Here is a 14,196-nt window from a genome sequence, read left to right as displayed (position 1 = left end):
GTCGTATTATTATTGTTATTCTTCTACAAAATATGGATTATTTTCTCCGGAACATGGGAGATTGAGGAGAGACTTGATAGAAAGATACAAAATAAATATATTTGGGAAGGCATAGATAGGGTAGACAGTCAGAACCTTTTCTCCAGGGTGGAAATGTCCACCAATAAAGGGCATAGGTATGAGATGAGAGGGGCATAGTTCAATGGAGATGCGCAGGGCAAGTTTTTTACACAGAGAGTGGTGGGGGCTTGGGGTGGTGGTGGAGGCAAATATGATAGTGGTGTTTAAGAGGATTTTAGATAGGTGCTTGGAAGTGCAAGGAATGGAGGGATATGGATCACGTTCAGGCAGATGGGGTCAGTTTAATTTGGCATCATGTTCGACTCAAACATTGATAGCCGAAGGGTTTGTTCCTGTGCTGTACTGGTCGAGGTAATTGTAATATCCTCCCCCACTCTCTTCCTCCCCATATAACCCCCCCCCCCGACATATCCCAGCTACCGTAGTCCACCTGCCCGCATTTGGTCCATATCCTCCCAAACCTGTCCTATCCATGTACCTGTCCAACTGTTTCTTAAGGGTTGGGGCAGTCCCTGCCTCAACTACCTCCTCTGGCAGCTTGTTCCATACATCCACCAACTTTGGTGTGAAAAAGCTACCCCTCAGATTCTATTAAATATTTTCTCCTCCACCTTAAACCGATGTCCTCTAGTCCTCAATTCACCTACTCTGGGCAAAAGACTGTGCCTCTTTTTTTGTAAATCAGCATCTGCAGTTCCTTGTTTCTGCGTACTGTGCTCTGTACTGTGCACTCAGTTTCCACTCTATTTTTGCACGGCCTGTATGGCAAGATGGTACTCAAACCATTACTCACAGGTAGCATCGCTGGAGAAACTGGATAGACCAATACATACCATACCATCACAATAAAAATCAGTATCAACTCTTCTAGGTTAAAATACATGGACTTTTGGCTACTTACTATTTAATACATTTGTACATTTAGTTTTAGAAGTGGAGATAATGAGTGGTGCAAAAAGCACCAGACACAAACAAAACATTTAAGCAGAATTTGGGCGGCACAGTGGAGCGCGCAGCTGATAGAACTGCTGCCTCACTGCACCACAATTCCGGATTCAATCCTGACCTCTGGTGCCTTTCTGTGTGGAGTTTACACGTTTTCCCTGTGACCACGTGGGTTTCCTTCTGGTGCTCCGGTTTCCTCCCACATCCCAAAGACAAGCGGGGTTGTAGGTTAATTGACCTCTGTAAATTGCCTCTAGTGTGCAGGGAGTGGATGAGAAAGTGGGATAACATCGAACTATTGTGAAGGCGTGATCGATGGTCGGCGTGGACCCGATGGGCTGAAGGGCCTGTTTCCATTCTGTATGTCTAAACTAAAACTAAAATGAAGTGAATATTCTGTTTTGTGATGCTGCTTTAAGAACTTAATATCTTAAAAAAAAAGGTTTATTTTGTGTTTAGATGTTTGTTAATTGGAATAATTTTGTCCATTTGTGTAATGAAGATGATTGAATGAACACAAAGCCAACAAAAAACGATCAGATATTTGATCCACTTGGCATGATTAACTAATTCTTCAATTGTTCTTAATTAAACCAATTATAATATTTGTCTTTTGAGCATGCGATGTTATGAGAGCACTCTCGACTTAAAAATGTTAATTAGCCTGATAATTCATGTTATCCCTTTTAAGCATGGGAAAGATTTTGCTTTCAAGTACAGCTTGCAAATTCTTGGGTACTGACACACCAAGCAAATGCGAGAGAGAGAAGCCTACAGCGAAGGACACAGAACCAGCCTAAATGATTAAGTTGGCCTCTGCCCTAGGTTTTACCTTCAAGATCAGTCAAGGAGTCATACACAAAATGCTGGAGTAACTCAGCGGGTCAGGCAGCATCTCGGGCAGCCTGACCCGCTGAGTTACTCCAGCATTTGGTGTCTATCTTCAGTTTGAACCAGCCCCTGCAGTTCCGTCCAACACACAGAGTCAGCTTGGAAACAGGCCCTTTGGCCCATCTTGTCCATGCCGACCAATGTTAACATTTGGGGAATGGTCACATTTGCCTGCAATTGGCCCATATATCCCTCTAAACCCTTCCTAACCATATATCCATCCAATGGTCTTTTAAAAGTCGTAACTGTATCTACTTTTATCGCTTCCTCTGGAAGCTCATTCCAGATGTGGACTACCCACTGAGTGAAAATTTACCCCCGATGTCCCTATTAAATGTCCCCCTCTCACCTTGTCCATGTGCTCTCACTTTAGAATCCTTTACCTTGGGGGTAAAGACTGTGAGTATTCCCTTTACCCATGCCCCTCACCATCTTTGTCCCTTTGAGCAACTGGGAGAGGTTGAGTAGGCTAGGATTTTATTCCATGGAGCGCAGGGAGGTGAGGGGTAATATTTTAGAGGGGGATAAAATCATGAGAGGAATAGGTCGGGTAAACGCACAGTTTTTTCCCCAGAGTAGGGGGATCGAGAACGAGGACATAGGTTTAAGGTGAGGGGGGAAAGATTCCATAGGAACCTGAGGGGGACTTTATTACACATGGTGGGTATGTGTAATGAGCTGCCGGAGGAGGTAGTTGAGGTAGGTACAATCGCAACATTTAAGAGACATTTTGACAGGTTAATGGATTGCAAGGATTTAGAAGGATATGGGCCAAATGCAAGCAATGTGACTAGCCCCAAATGCTAACTTGGTCGGCATGGACATGATGAGCCAAAGGGCCTGTTTCCATGGCGGCACTAGTGTAGATGAGGTATGTTGGTCAGTGTGCATCATCGATCACCTGTACTCTGGTTCCATGTTATCCCTACTTTCTCATCTACTCCCTAAACACTAAGGCCAATTTACAGAAGCTAGTTAACCTACAAACCTGTACCTATTTGGGATGTTGAAGAAAACTGGAGCACCCGGAGAAAACCCATGCAGTCACAGGGAGAAGGGACAAACGCAACACACAGACGGCAGCCGAGGTCAGGATGGAAGCTGGGTCTCTGACGCTGTGAGGCGACAACTCTCTCACTGCCTCACCGTGTTGCCTGTTCCTCCTGCCTTCTTAAGGGCCTGTCCCACCAGCATGCGATAGCATGCGTCTAGCGCGACTAAACGTGGTCGCTTGAGGCGTACGGCCTCGCGGTGCCGGTTCCACTTCGATCGCCGGAGGCGTATGGAGTTGTGCGGGGCTGGTCCCGACATCGCGCGGGGTTCCAAAAATCTTGCACTGTCCGAAAATCCCGCGGGACAACGGCTTGTCGGCCCGCAGCCACATTGAGGCCGTACGCAGCGCCTCGACGGGCGTACACAGCGGTTTGACGTCGTACGCCTGTCGTGTGGCGTTGCGCGATGGCGTCACCGCCCCGCGTGCCATTGCGTGATGACGTCCAAATTGATGCAACGTCCAAATTCAGTCGGCCCGCCTCCTGCCCAGCTGATTGGTGAGTATGATGTCGGGACCAGCCCCGCACAACGCCATACGCCTTGGAAGTGGGATCGGCCCACGAGGCCTGTACACCTCAAGCCACCATGTTTGGTCGCGCTAGACGCATGCAATCGCATGCTAGTGGGACAAGCCCTTTACCGCTCATTCTGTGGAACATTCCCTTGCTTACTGGACCTGCGATCAAGGCAGTTCTTGCAAAGTTGCAGCAGGGACAAATCAAAAGATGAACTCATGGATATACACTTTGGACAAAATACCTCCCACTCTGATATCTATCTGTGGCAAGGATTTAAACAAAAATACCGAAGGCACATATAAGAACATATCGGGGTGGCACAGTGGAGCAGCGGTAGAGTTGCTGCCTTACAGCACCAGAGACCCAAGTTTGATTCTGACTAGGGGTGCTGTATGTACAGAGTTTATACCACATGACCTGTGTGGGTTTTCTCCGGGTGCTCCGGTTTCCTCCCACGCTCCAAAGAGATGTAGACTTGTAGGTTGTGTGGGAAGGAACTGCAGATGCTGGTTTATACCGAAGTTATACACAAAATGCTGGAGTAACTCAGAGGGTCAGGCAGCTTCTGAAGAAGGATCCCGACTCGAAATGCCAACTATTCTTTTTCTGTCTGACCCGCTGAGTTACACCAGGTTTATAGGTTAATTGGCTTCTGCAAATTATCCCTAATTTGTAAGGTAGAACTAGTGAATGGATGATTGCTGGTCGATATGCCGAAGGGCCTGTTTCCAGATTGTATCTCTAAACAAAATATAGACACAAAATGCTGGAATAATTCAGCGGGTCAGGCAGCATCTCTGGAAAAAAAGGAATAGGTGACGTTTCGAGTCGAGACTTCTTCAGACAGAGTCAGTGGAGAGGGAAACTAGAGGTATGACAAGGTACAGGATAAATCAGGGCCAAGGAGCCCACAATGGTCTATTGTTGGCAGTGGAGGTGACAACGAAGGGATACAATCAGTGATATTAGCAGGACCACTAGGGTGGGAGAGATGGAGAGAGAGGGAATGCAAGGGTTACTTGAAACTAGCTAGTGGATTTAGATGCACAAGGTGGATTTAGATGCACAGGCATACAGTGAAGGTTAGTTTAGGGTAATTTGCCTGGAGCTCATGAAAATGTCCCTAGGATTTAACATACAAGCCAAATATGTAATAATAATAATCCCTCATTACCCTCCATTGAAATGAATTCACTACAGCCTGTTGCTTCCGAATGGACTCCTACAGTAAATGCTTCAGTTTCTTATTCCAATTATTATTGCTGCCCAGTGCAGATGAGGGAATTCAAAGGCCTGCAGCAAATATTTCTGCCTGACAAGTGACGAGCAAGTTCCTTTCTAATTATCGTGAAAATGTGAAAAGAATTTGCTGCAAGCTGACATCTTAACTACATGTTTTTTGCAACGATTGGGCGGCAATTCATCTTGCGAGGGGCTGCAGACGAAAGTGGCGGCGTTCTGTGTGGATAATTAGATCCACTGCCTGCCCTAATCAGGGACGATTATTTCTGTGCTCCCCAAGCCCTGCTTCAATATTCCAACTTGCCTGGAACCTTCTCCAGCGGGCTTCCCTTCCACACTAGGCAAGTGGCTTCAGGGTGCTGGTCGAAGGATGACTCTGTGTGACTTTGGTGATGAAATACAAGCAAAGGAAGATTGGTTTCGGTTGATTATTGTATGTGTAGCAGGGCACAGTGCAATGCTATGCCATCTAAACAGATTATTTTCGTTTAGATCAGCGTAGTTTCGAGATACAGCCCACAGTGTCCACACTGACCAGCGAGCACCGCACATTAACACTATCCTGCACACACTGGGGACAATTTACATTTATACCAAGGCAATTAACCTACAAACCTGTAGGTCTTTGGAGTGTGGGAGGAAACCGAAGATCGTGGAATAAGCCCGCGCAGTCACGGGGAGAACGTACAAACTCTGTACAGACAGCACCCGTAGTCGGGATCGAACCCGGGTCTCTGGTGCTGTGCGGCAGCAAGGTTACCACTGCGCGACTGTGCCACGCATACATACATGAATCCAATCAAACATCAAGAACAATAGATAGAGCAAAAGGGGGAAGTTACAGAGTGCAGAATATAGTTCTCAGCATCGTAGCGCACCAGTTCCACAGACAAAGTCCAATGTCCACAATGGGGTAGAGGTGAATCGGACAGTACCCTAGCTGATGGAAGGGCCGTTCAGAAGCCTGATTACAGAGGGGAAGAAGCTGTTCCTGAGTCTCGTGGTGCGCGCTTTCAAGCTTCTGCGCATTTATATTCTGTAATTGTTTTATTTTCAGTTGATGGGCATGATTTTATTTTACGCTCTGATATAAATTTAACACGATGCTTATTTGCACAATGTAAAATGTCAGCACTGAGAGCGTTGACAGGACGGTCATATTGGCTTTATACATGTTTTTAAAAGCATTGCATCCCAGCAAATGGGCCGCCGAGATCGATGGGAGGACCTGACATGGGTGGCCATTGAGAAAGGGGGTCCCAGTGGAGGGAGGGGGGGGGGGGGGGGGGGGGGGAAGGGGGGCTATCGAGAAGAATGGGGTCCCGGAGAACTCCAGGCTTTTAGACTGGTGATAATGATGGATCTGTAGACACAACGAACTGCAGATGCCGGTGTGGAAAATAAAACATAAAGTAACTCATCGGCTCAGGCAACATCTCTGGAAGACATGAATAGGCACTGATTCCAGTCGGACCCAACTCAATCATCTTTTAATTGAGTTTAGTTTAGTTTAGAGATACATCGCAGAAACAGGCCCTTTAGCCCACACCTACCAGCGATTCCCGCACACTAACACTGTCCTACACACGCCAGGGACAATTTTTACTTTTTTACATTTCACATTTATATTTACCAAGCCATTTACAACCTTTGGAGTGTGGGAGGAAACTGAAGAACTCGGAAAGAACCCACGCAGGTCATGGGGAGAAAGTACAAACTCCGTACAGACAGCACCCGTAGTCGGGATCGAACCTGGGTCACTGGCGTTACAGGCATTGTAAGACGGCAACGCTAGCCCAGCCATCTGCCAATCAAACCCCTCTCACCTGTTTCCACCTATCACTTTGTCCCGTCCCACCTCTCCCCCCCCACTACAATCAGTCTGAAGAAGGGTTCCAACCTGAAACGTCACCTGTCCATGCCCTCCAGAGATGCTGCCTGACCTGCGGAGTAACTGGAGCAGTGGAACTGTGGTGTATTTCCAAGGCAGCATGGTGTGGAGGTCTGCTGGCCTTGTACTTTGAGGCAGGTGTGAGTGGGTGAGGGGAATGTGTCAGTGGAACAGTGACATATTGCAGAACATCTTGAAGATGGGTGTCTTTCTCCGCTGCCTGCTGGTGGTCAGGTGTGATGGACAGGGATAATAGAATGCAGGCGTTAGAGATGCATATAATATACTTTATTTGAAACTTTTAGAGTTTGGAATTACAGCGTGGAAACAGGCCCTTTGGCCCACTGAGTTCATGCCGACCAGCGATCACTGTAGGCTAGCACTACACTACACATCGGGGACAATATGCAATTTTTAACAAGGCCAATTTTAACCTACAAACCTGCAGTAAACCGGGACCAGTATCTGCATTTCCTTGGGTGTGCATTGCTCAACAGATCTCAATTAGTGAACAGATGTTTTAGTTTCTATGGGGAGGATGAAACTGAAAAATAATGCCTGTGTTGTCAACGTGAAATGGCCACGGGACTCATCTGGTACCGACTGCTCTCCCGACAAGTGGAGCACCATCAGAATCAATCTGCAGTTCTGTAAAACACAGAGGTAAATGAAACCAGGTGGATATGTGCTATTTTGAAAAGTTGACCTGCAGCCTCTAAGTAACTGGGAGCACCTACACAGCTGCTTTTTAAAAGCACTCAATGCATTTGAGTGTATTATTTGATTGCTCGAACGGAAAATAAATTCACAAGTAGACAGAGCCGACAACACAAGTAGATAGAGTGGTGAAGAAGGCTCACCTCATTTGCCGGGGCATTGAATGTGAGAGTCAGGAAGTCATGATGCAGCTTTATAGGACTTTGGTCAGGCTGTATTTGGAGTATTGCGCGCTGTTCTGGTCGCCCCCATTACAGGGAGGATATGGCGGCTTTGGAGAGGGTGCAGAGGAGGTTTACCTGAATCCTCCAACACAACGTGCTGGAATAACTCAGCAGGTCAGCCAGCATCTCCGGAGAAAAGCAGTGGGTGATGTTTTGGGTCGGAACCCTTCTTCAGACTCTTTACCAGAATGCCGCCTGGATCGGAGGCTATTCCAATCCAGGTTGGACAAACATGGATCTAACATGTTATGGATTTAACAGCCGCAGGGGTGGTGGTGGAGGCAGATACACCAGGGGTGTTTAAGAGACTTTTGGATGGGCACATGGACATGCAGGGAATGAATGGAGGAATATGGATCACATGCAGGCAGATAAGAGTTGATTTAAGCATCATGTTCGGCACAGACATTATGGGCCAAAGGGCCTGTTCCCTGTCTGTATTGTGCTATGTTCTATGTTCTATGTTCCATGTTCATTGCAACCAAAAAAACATTTTACTCACAGCATCAATTTGGCTTTAAATCTCTGACAAAAACATTTAAAAAATACAAACTGAACAACCTTTGGATATATAGGGCACTGTAGTCTGATTCTAAGTAAATTAAAATATGCAGAGGGTTTCAACATTGACCATTAAGTCCCCTTGCAGCCAGCCAATCGATCCAGCTTACGCTTTTGAGCCTCCTGTCAGCATTGAACTCACCCTGAGGCTATAGATAATGGTGTAGAAATGCTTGCTCCTCGGTTAAATATCCCAGGCCGCCTAAACTTATAATGCACTTACAATTCTGTGATCTGCTGCACCAGTTAAGCTGAATTAGGTGCAACTAATTGAAAAAAAAACCTTTGGAGCTAAACTGAAATATCAGACCGAGGGAGAATTTTATTTTTCAGCAAAAAAAGCAAACTGCTGGAGGAACTCAGCGGGTCATGGAGTGATAAAGTGTGGGACCAGACCCTTCGGCCCAACTTGCCTACAACGGCCAGCACCAGTTACACTAGTCCCACCTGCCTACATTTGGTCCATATCCCTCCAAATCTATCCTATCCATGTACCTGTCCAACTGTTTCTTAAACGGCGGGATAGTCCCAGCCTCTACTACCTCCTCTGGCCGTTTGTTCCATACACCCACCACCCTTTGTGTGAAAAAGTTACCCCTCAGATTCCTATAAAATCTTTTCCCCCCTCACCATAAACCTATGTCTTCTGGTCCTTGACTCCCCTACTCTGGACAAGAGACTCTGTGCTACCCGACCTATTCCCCTCATGATTTTGTATACCTCTATAAGATCACCCCTCATCCTCCTGCGCTCCACGGAATAGAGGCCCAGCCTGCTCAACCTCTCCCAATAGCTCAGACCCTCTAGTCCTGGCAACATCCTTGTACATATTTTCTGTGTCCTTTCCAGCTTGACAGCATCTTTCCCATAACATGGTGCCCAGAACTGAACACAATACTCTAAATGCGGTCTCACCAACGTCTTATACAACTGCAACATGACCTCGCAACGCCGATACTCAATACTCTGATTGATGAAGGCCAATGTGCCACAAACCTTTTTGACCACCCTATCAGGCAGGACCTGTAGAGGACATGGACAGATGACTTTATGGTTGGAACCCTTCTTCAGACTGATGGAGGGGGGGGGGGGGTATTCAGCCTGGCAACTGATAGGTGAGAGGGAGGGGATAACTAGCAGCTGGGTCTAATAAGTGAGGAGGTCTCTGAGTGCAGGAGGATGGGGGGTGATCTATAGAGGTGAAGGAGTTCATGAGAGGTATAGATATGGTGAAGGCACAGTTTTTTACCCAGAGTAGTGGAGTCAAAAACCAGAGGACATAGGGTTAAGGTGAGGGGGGGGGGGAAAGATGTAAATAGGATCTGAGGGGCAATTTTTTTACACAGGGTGGTAGTTGTATGGGACGAGCTGCGAGAGGAGGTGATTGAGGCAGGAGCTATCGCAATGTTTGAGAAACACTTGGACAGGTACAAGGATAGGAAAGGTTTGGAGGAATAAGGGCTACACGCATGCATGTGGGACTAATGTAGATAGGGCCAACGTGGGCATGTAGGGCCAACGGGCATGTTTCCAGAGGTGAAACGGAGAGATGAGGAGTGAAATGCAAAACCGGAGGGAGGGATATGGGGGGAATGGAATGGGGGAAGGGTAAATGAGGGATAAGAGGGGGATAAAAGAGAAATGTGGGACTCGGGGATGGGAGATGAGCATGGGAAGGAGTGGGAAGATGATGGGAGAGAAGTGTGCACACCAGGATGAGTTGGGGGTAGAAGGGGAAAGAGAAGGGGGTGGGGGGTATAACTTTAAATTGGAGGATTCACTGCTCATACCGTTGGGTTGTAAGCCACCTATGCAGATTTTAAGCTGCTGTTCCTCCAGTTTGTATACGGCTTAACTCTGGCAATGCAGGAGGTCCCGGATAGAAAGGTCAGTGTGGGAGTGCGAAGGGAAGTTTAGTTTAGTTTAGTTTATTGCTCTGTGGACCGAGGTACAGTGAAAAGCTTTTCTTGCATGCTAACCAATCAGCGGAAAGTCAATACATGATTGCCATCGAGCCATCCACAATGTACAGATACAGCATAAAGGGAATAACGTTTAGTGCAAGGTAAAGTCCAGTAAACTCTGATTAAAGAAAGTCCGAAGGTCTTTCCTGAGGTAGATGGTAGCTCTCTAGTTGGTGATAGGTTGGTTCAGTTGCCTGTTAACAGCTGGCAGAAGAAACTGTCCCTGAATCTGGAGGTGTGCGTTTTCACACTTCTGTACCTCTTGCCTGATGTGAGAGGGGAGAAGAGGGAGTGGAAGGGCGAGTCAGGGAACATGGTTATCAACTGGGAGATCCAGCAGGCCGAGTGCGGGTGGATTACCAGTGTAAGTTTGTTTTCACTGAGTTTCTCTAGCTCACGCTATTCAAAAGTGCCCATGATACAACATCAGGGGAGACCATTAGGTGCAAGTGCGGGGTACAATGCCCAATTAACTGGGTGGTTGGAAAGCACAGGAGAGTGGTAAAGGGAAGACTAGACACGAGGAATGAAGAAACAAGGGACTGCAGATGCTGGTTTATTGCAAAGATAGACACAAAGTGCTGGAGTAACTCAGCCGGTCAGGAAGCATCTCCGGAGAAAATGGATGGGTGACGATTCGGGTCGGGACCCTTCTTCAGACTGAAAATAAGGGGTGTGGGGGAAGAGCTGGTGGTGAGAAAAGACCAGGATCATTTCGGGCCAGCCACAAGACCTCAGGCAGCGCGTTGCCTGGTAGATTCATTGTTGGCTAAAGGGAAGTTCAATTCACCACTGCTAATCAGAGAGGAAAAGAAGTGTTGTTAGCTCCGTTTCAGCGAACCAGGTTTTAAAAGTCCAAGAATGATTTCAGGAAATCATACAAATGCGCACATCTGTATTTTTAAATAAGAACAGGTGGACGTTCCTCTTGCAGCTGCTCAGAGGGTAGCAAATAGGAGTGGTTATATTCATTTATTTTGGTTCTTTGAATTTTTCTTAGTTTTTAGCTTAGGTTTTGAAAGATTTGTCTGCATCCAACCCAACGTTCATTTCACTGTACCTTGGAGCACATGATAATAATAAACAAAACTAAACAAAACTCTGAGTGGAGTTTGGATGGTGTGGGTTTCCTTCGGGTGCTCCGGTTTCCATCCCACATCCCAAAGACGTACGGGTTTGTAGGTTGAATGACCCTCTGTAAATTGCCCCTGGTGTGTAAGGGAGCAGATCAGAAAGTGGGATAACATAGAACTAGTGTGAACGGGTGATCGATGGTCGGCATGGACTCGGTGGGCCGAAGGGCCTGTTTCCTTTCTGCATCTTTCAATTCAATGTAATTCAAATGGGTCATCTTTCAGAAAAATCTGCCGTTGTAGTTTACTGTAAAAAGCTTCTTCTTCGGGAAATTCTTTCTTTCCACGACCAACAGCACTTAGGAAAAATGCGAGAGGCAATTTGTCTTCTGGTGACATTTTTAAAATGTTGATGCTTTAGAGGAATTGCGGAGTATGCCTACATAACAGTAATCGCAGTCTTTCAACAGATGATGAATTGGCTGAGATATTTCGACAATATGATAGATGCACATAATCAGATATTTTTATTTACGAGGATAGATGGGTTGGACTATTGACGATCAGCTCGTAGCATTCTACAGAGTTGGAGGAAAATTCATACATTTATAAACTCCCAATTGCTGTCTCATTTCTTAATCAAGAAGTTGCAATGAGTGATAACACGTTATTTTAAAGTTATTTAGTTTAGTTGAGAGATACAGCGCGGAAACAGGCCCTTCGGCCCAACGATTCCGTGCCCACCAGCTATCATTCAGTGCACTAGCACTATTCTATGCACTAGGGACACCTTACAATTGTTACCGAAGGCAATGAACCTACAAAACTTGTACGTCTTTTGAGTGTGGATGGAAACCGGAGCACCTGGAGAAAACCCACGTGGTCACGGGGAGAACATACAATCTAACATACAGACAGCACCCGTAGTCAGGATTGAGCCTGGGTCTTTGGCGATGTAAGGCAGCAACTCTACCGCTGCGCCATTATGCTGCCCCAATTTATTTCTATTGATGTAATTAAAATAAAAACTCTCACCCGAGACGTCTCCTCTAACAATTCTTTCAAGTAAGTCATCGTTGTTTCTACATTCATAATTATGATGATTATGGCAGCTGATGGTATAATTGAAAGAATTCATTCAGTGGTTGTGGGAGGTTCTGTGTACAACAGGTTACATTTACATCAATGATAACCTTTGTTTTGAGAGTAATTGCAACCACTTTCCTACCTGTGTACAATATACATGAATAGGAAAGATTTAGAGGAATATATATGGGCCGAACGCAGGCAGGTGGGACAAGTGTAGATGGGGCATTTTGGTTGGCGTCGGCTAGTTGAGCCAAAGGGCCTGTTTCCGCACTGTCATCTTAACCTGCGCCCATTAATTTAGCTATTTGGCTAAATAGCATTGCTGAAGACTTCAATTGACAAATAAAAAATAGTCAAAAGAAAATATCAAATATTAACAAAGATGTTAATTATGTTTTACTTTCTTTGCAGCTTTATTTCCTCACCAAGTGTAGCAATGATTCGCTCTCCCCAAGTAGCCCACATGGTTGGTGGGAGGTTGTTTACTTTAGTTTACTCTAGTTTAGTTTAGAGACACAGCGTGGAAGCAGACCCTTCAGCCCACCGAGTCCATGTTGACAATCGATCACCCGTTCACACTAGTTCTATGTTATCCCACTTTATGTGTTATGAGAAAATGGATGGGTGACGTTTCAGGTCCCTTCGGGGCCCTTCTTAACGTTACCCATCCTTTTTCTCCAGAGCTGACCCGCTGAGTTACACCAGCACTTTGTGTCTATCTTTGGTATAAAGCGGTACCTGCAGTTCTTTGTTTCTACTCAGATGTTAGGTCAGGTGGATTCTCTCTGCAAATGGATGAGTCTGATGAAGGTTGAGGTTAAGTAATCGTGGGCAGGAAACTGATGTTGAGGCAGCTGCACTAACTGCTGCCGCAGACGGTAAATCCGGCATGAATGTTTAGTGCTCCCACACACACACTGCGCTCAGCGATGCCGCACACTGTTCCTGACCCTCCTCCAGAAATCTTGGCTCACCTATTCTGAGGGCCTGTTGAATGATTTAGAATTTAGCTTCTTAGACCAGTCCCATTTGAAAGTCAAGAGTGTTTTATTATCATGTGTCCCAAAACGGAACAATGAAATTCTTACTTGCAGCAGCACAACAGATATGTAAACACAGGGCTGCCAACATTGGGTGAGAGTTCAGGGTGAGAAATTGCGAGGTAGTGTAGCGACTGGGAGGGGGGACACCCCCTCCTCCGACGGTAGGAAGCTTATGCATTTTTTAGCTTGAAATTGTGCAATCTGGTGCATACTGTAGCTAGTCTTTTAATTTACACTTGAATGCAACATTTATGCTTCAAATTGGATTAGGTATGAATAAGGTTGGGCTAAATTACATTCCTAAGTATATTCCACAGTAGAACCAGGCTCTGAACAATAGGTGCAGCACATGAATGGCCTTAGTATATTCATGTATGGAAATCAGATTATATATAGAGAGAAACAAAAACATAGAAACAAGGCAAGAGGAGTCAGACTTCCATCACTGTTCTGCACAAATAAATCAATCAACCTTACCCTTTGACTATAGAAACAAGATGAAAATAATGCCACATATTCAACTGTATATGATTAAATGAAATTAAGATATATATGTAAAACATATATATGGAAACAGGCCCTTCGGCCCACCAAGTCCACACCAACCAGCAATCTACCCTACACCAGTTGTACCCTACACACCAGGGACAATTTACAGAAGCCAATTAACCTACAAACCTGCACTTCTTTCGATGTGGGAGAAACCGGAATATCGAGAGAAAATCATGTGGTCATAAGGAGAATGTACAGATACTGTACAGACAGCACCCGTAGTCAGGATCCAATCTGGGTCTGTGGTGCTACAAGGCAGCAACTCTACCGCTGTGCCACCGTGCCACCCCATTCAATTATTTTTCCTGTAATATATTTATTATGGTGTCACGTCAATAAAGATGAACACATG

This window comes from Amblyraja radiata, chromosome 10, assembly GCF_010909765.2.
Source record: "Amblyraja radiata isolate CabotCenter1 chromosome 10, sAmbRad1.1.pri, whole genome shotgun sequence".
NCBI classification, from domain to species: domain Eukaryota; kingdom Metazoa; phylum Chordata; class Chondrichthyes; order Rajiformes; family Rajidae; genus Amblyraja; species Amblyraja radiata.
Note: the sequence above shows the minus strand (reverse complement) of the source record.